Genomic DNA, 6,000 nt, shown 5'->3' with positions numbered 1-6,000 from the left:
AATCACTCTCCTATTGAACCAGTAGACTATCCTCGGATGCAGGCCCCATTTCGAGCCTACGGCCCGTCTACATAGTGCCCATCATCTGTGAGCCTTCTCAGTACGCTCCTGAATGCGACACTTTCAATTCAGTTTCCTGTCCAAGATCACACCTAAGTATTAGACCTTGTCAGATATCGAAATCGTCTCATTTAGGAAACGTGGAGCGTTAAATTGGCCCACTTTCGTCTTCCTCGTGAGCAGCCATATTTCAATCTTCTCTGGATTAACATTAACTATTCATATGTCGTATATAAGACCCTTTCAGCCCTTCTGCATAGCTGTTTCGGATCCGTACCCCAAAGATGTATTATAACACCGTCTACATAGCAGACAGGTTTCAATCCCTCCTCAGTCAGCATCCCTAATAGGTCATTTGTGGTGGTCACCCACAGGAGTGGCGATTAAATGCCCCACGGTGCAGTGTCCAGTGCTTCTTTCTCCCTTATATTTACGTCATGAGACACACAATTTATCCACCTTTTCCTTAGCATATGGTTTATCCAGTCTCTAAGGACCAGGTTCACGCGGTACTGGTCTAAGGATTGTCAATAGAAATCGCCAATGTTTACCTCTTAGAATCGAAGGATTCTTCTATTTTATACACAACTTGACATAGACATGCTGTGCGAATTTGAGCAGTTCACTGAATGTCATACTCTTTATCATGGTATCCACAATGCGTTCCCTGGTTTTGAGTAGAACGTCATAAGGCTTATAGGTCTGTAGGCCTTTGGTGTCGCATAACTTGCCTTGTCGGGCTTGGGTATAAATACCAACCTTACCTCCTGACAGGATTTTGGAGTATATACAAGTCCTAGGCACGCTATTTTCACAGTGGCCAGATGAGGCGCCAGATAGTCTGCCTACTTTTGTAGTAACGCCGGAAATATTCCATCAGGTGTGGGTGAATTAAATAGTTTGAAGCTCCTCAAGGCTTCCTTAACCATAAATTCAGTTATGATAAGACTTCGATCAACCTCATTATTCCCAGATTCCGGTATCTCTGTGAGTCCCGTCGTATTCTGCGGAAAATGGATTTTTATTAAAAGCCTCAACATCGTATTTCGTTCAGAATGCATGTTTTGGAGATACCTATTCCAATACCAATCAAAGTGGCAAAAGTGCTTCGACAATTGGTTCAAATGCAAACGTTTATAGACCATAATAGATCTTATTGGGGAATATTTTGCAAAACAATAAAACGATTTTCGATGATTAATATTTGTTATTGTGTTCTCTCATCCCGAAATATAAAAGGCAACGCTCGTATACTAGAGGTCATTGTAACAGTCACTGTGCAAATTTTTAGCTAAATCAGATAAGAATTACGCTCTTTAGAGGCCTATATATAAAATCGGAAGATAGGGTTATATAGGAGCTTATATGAATGTTTTGGACGGATTCTACTGAAAACTGAGCTCTCTAGAGGCTCAAGAAGTACAATCAAGATCGGTTTATATGGGAAGCAAATTTGCCCATCGACATTCTATTAAGGAACGTGGGCAAACTTCTCACATATCAATGAGTGCAGTCCGATTCAAGTTTTAAGCTCAATGATAAGAGACCTACTTTTTATAGCTAAGTGCTAACGGCGTACCGCAGTGCGGCACCTATTTGGAGAAAAGTTTATACATATAGTATCTCACAAATCTCGGAAGCATTTAGAAGCGAAAACCAATGCTGAAAATTTTTGAATTTTTTTATTGATGGTCACGCCAGGATTCGAACCCGGTGTTTCAGAGCAATATTACGATATATTACAAACGGAATGACGATGTTAGTAAAACCCCATCCAATTGTAGAGGGTATAAAAAAACAAAAATTAAAAGTCGAAAATACCCTAGATCAGAACGGATAACGTAGACCTCAATATCTGTTCTGATCTCTCAGATTTCAAAAGGTTATCCCTACCCGTTCTACTCGTTATTGTTTTTTTATACCCACCACCTTAGGATAGGGGGTACATTCATTTAGTCATTCCTTTTGCAACACATCGAAATATCAATTTCCGACCCTACAATGTATATATATTTCGGATCGTCGTAAAATTCTAAGACGACTTAACGATGTCCGTGTGTCTGTCCGTCTGTCCGTCCATCAGTTGTAATCACTCTACAGCCTTCAAAAATTGAGATATTGAGCTGAAATTTGGCACAGAAACGTCTTTTTGATGCACGGGCCAAGTTCTTGAATGGGCCAAATCGGACCATGTTTGGATATAGCTACGATATAGACCGATCTAACGATAAAGGGTCTGAAGACCATAAAAGCTTTATTTATTACCCGATTTCGCTGAAATTTTACACAGTGGGTTATTTTAAGCCTCCCGACATCTTAACTAAATATAGATTAGATCGGTCCATATTTAGATATAGCTGCTATATAGACCGATCTCCCGATAAAGAGTCTGAACCCCTAAAAGCTTTATTCATTACCCGATTTCGCTGAAATTTAAAACAGCGAGTTATTTTAAGCCTACCGACATCTGACGTATATATGGTTCAGATCGGACTATATTTAGATATAGCTGCCATATAGACCGATCTGCCGCTTAGGGGTCCGAAGCCTATAAAAGCTTTATTTATTACCCGATTTCGCTGAAATTTGAAACAGTTAGTAGGTTAGGACCTCCCAACAACCAACCTAAATATGGTTCTGATCGGACTATATTTAGATATAACTGTCATATAGACCGATCTACCGATAAGGGGACTAAAGCCCATAAAAGCTTTATTTATTACCCGATTTCGCTGAAATTTGAAACAGTGAGTTTTTCTGAGCCTCACGATATCCGACCTTAATATGGTTCAGATCGGTTTATAATTGGATATATCTGCCAAAACGACCAATATTTTGTTGTTGTTTGGAAACTAAACAAGATATTATTTTGACATGAAGGAAATTGGGAACCACAACTTTGAGATAGTCATTAACTTTGTCCGCACCGCCGTAACCGAAACGAATGACACCAGTTTTGAGATAAAGCGAAGAATAATACGGCCAAACAGATGCTACTTTGTACTAAGTAAGCAGTTTAGAAATAAGGCCACCTCTCGACAGACGAAGTTTACACTATACAAAACACTGATACTACCCGTGTTGTTATATGGTTCTGAAGCATGGGTACTTGCGAAAGCAGATGAGGCAGTGCTTGGAGTATGTGAGAGAAAGATTCTTCGTAATATATATGGACCAGTTTGCGTTAATAGAGAAAATAGGTGACGTATGAACCACGAGCTGTATGAGCTGTATGACGACGATAGCATAGTTACACGCATCAAAATACAACGACTGCGTTGGCTAGGTCATGTTGTCAGAAGGGATGAAGAAGCTCCAGCAAAGAAGTCTTTTGAAGGTAAACACGGTGGTACACGCAAACCGGGAAGACCAAAAGCCCGATAGAAAGATCAAGTGGTGGGAGACACCTCGAAACTTGGTGTCAGAGATTTTAGAATGAACGCAGAAGATCAAGGCGCTTGGAACGCTATTCTACGTTTGGCTATTTACTTACTTTAAATGGCTATGACAGAATATTTGTTACACTAGCCGTTCCACGTTCGGCTAGTGGAACAAATATTTTGTCATAGCCAACTAAAGTAAAATAAAGTAATTTTTTGGCATATTAAATTACAATTAACTGATGGTTTAAGGCTGGAAACTATGCCGTCGAAATCCCAAAATGGTATGAAGATAATCTTGGAAAATCATAAGGAAAACAAGTAAAAGCGTGCTAAGTTCAGCCGGGCCGAATCTTATATACCCTCCACCATGAATTGCGTTTTTCGAGTTCTTTTCCCGGCATCTCTTCTTAGGCAAAATAAGTAAAATCGTGCTAAGTTCGGCCGGGTCGAATCTTATATTCCCTCCATCATGGATCGCATTTTTCGAGTTCTTTTCCCGGCATCTCTTCTTGGGCAAAAAAAGGATAAAAGGATAAAAAAAAGATTTGCTCTGCTATTAGAGCGATATCAAGATATGGTCCGGTTCGGATCACAATTAACTTATATGTTGAAGACCTGTGTAAAATTTCAGCCAATTCGAATAAGAATTGCGCCCTTTGAGGGCTCAAGAAGTAAAATAGAGAGATCGATTTATACGGGAGCTGTATCAGGCTATAGACCGATTCAGACCATAATAAACACGTATGTTTATGGTCATGAGAGGATCCGTCGTACAAAATTTCAGGCAAATCGGATAAAAATTGCGACCTCAAGAGGCTCAAGAAGTCAAGATCCCAGATCGGTTTATATGGCAGCTATATCAGGTTATGAAGCGATTTGAACCATTCTTGGCACAGTTATTGAAGGTCATAATAAAATACGTGGTGCAAAATTTCAGCCAAATCGGATAGGAATTGCGCCCTCTAGAGGCTCATGAAGTCAAGTCCCCAGATCGGTTTATATGGCAGCTATATCAGGTTATGGACCGATTTGAACCATACTTGGTACAGTTGTTGGATATCATAGCGAAACACGTCGTGAAAAATTTCATTTAAATCGGATAAGAATTGCGCCCTGTAGAGGCTCAAGAATTCAAGACCCAAGATCGGTTTATATGGCAGCTATATCAAAACATGGCCCATTTACAATCCCAAAATTTCAAGTAGCTAGCTTTACTCCTTCGAAAGTTAGCGTGCATTCGAAAGACAGACGGGCAGACGGACGGACATGGCTAGATTGACATACAATGTCACGACGATCAAGAATATAAAGTATATATATATATATATATATATATATATATATATATATATATATATATATATATATATATATATGGGGTCTCAGACGAATATTTCGAGTAGTTACAAACAGAATGACGAAATTAGTATACCCTCATCCTACGGTGGAGGGTGTAAAGATCTTAAAAAAATACTAATTTCATAATTAATTGTTTTTGTAGCCAGAACCATGGTTTTATATTCCATCAAAAAGCAATCACTCCCATGGACTTTTCCTTAGAAAATGGCTAGCAACTATTTTCAACATGTTTCCATGACAGACAGAATTAAATCATATACAACTTCTTCACACTGGATAAATCTTTAGTGCCATTGCAATTTTCTTCGATTGTATCGCAAGTATGGCAATTATACCTTTTTCAGTTACCCATCCCACCTCGATCAGTCAGAGATGCAATTTTGACCATCTAGAAAATGGATAAAGTTGTTGCTAATTACTAAAGTCTTTATGTGGGGCTCATTTAAAGGCTCCTGCAGGCAACCATGCAGACAGTCCAACCAAACCAATTGGTGGGATAAAAACTTAAAGCTTCCATCAAGTAACTCACTTAGCCAGACGATTGTTGGAAACAATTAAAAATCGTTCAGCAAAAACTGAATTACACATTTTTTGTTGTTCGCACTGCCATTGCGCGTCAGTTATGGCTGATGTTGGACTTCTTGGTGGTTTCTTGAATGTGAAATCGTAGACATTGGTTAGGCATATAAGATAAAAAAAAGAGTTGTTCGTTCTTTTGGCTGCACTCTGATTGTGGTTGCAGTCAAAATGGCCAATAAACGCACAATTATAAATCATTTGTGCCAGCAGCCATGATGGTTGTTATTTCATTTTATATTTTGTAATTGCTGTGGTCTTTTTTATTGTGCTTTGGCTAATGTTGCTGCTATAATTGTTTGATTACTATAGACTTATGATGTCTGATTTATAAGCTAAAGTTGTGGCAATGCAGCAGATATACTTAAAGGTAAAGATGTGCAAATTCAAACAATAATTGGTTTTCAAATATTCCATGGTGGGTGCTTTTTCGCTTCAAAATAAGTTAACCAATCGAAATTGAATCTCTTTCGATTTCTGTGGTGTAAGGTATTAGAGTTTCGTCTTTGACTATATTTGAGTTGGTATGTTGTGGAACTTTTATTTTTCTAAAAAAATCACATTCATTCTTTTTACTACAAAATTTCTCCAAGTGTATTCACACAAATATAGACAAATGTCT

This window comes from Stomoxys calcitrans, chromosome 5, assembly GCF_963082655.1.
Source record: "Stomoxys calcitrans chromosome 5, idStoCalc2.1, whole genome shotgun sequence".
NCBI lineage: Eukaryota > Metazoa > Arthropoda > Insecta > Diptera > Muscidae > Stomoxys > Stomoxys calcitrans.
This window is presented reverse-complemented; position numbering follows the sequence as displayed.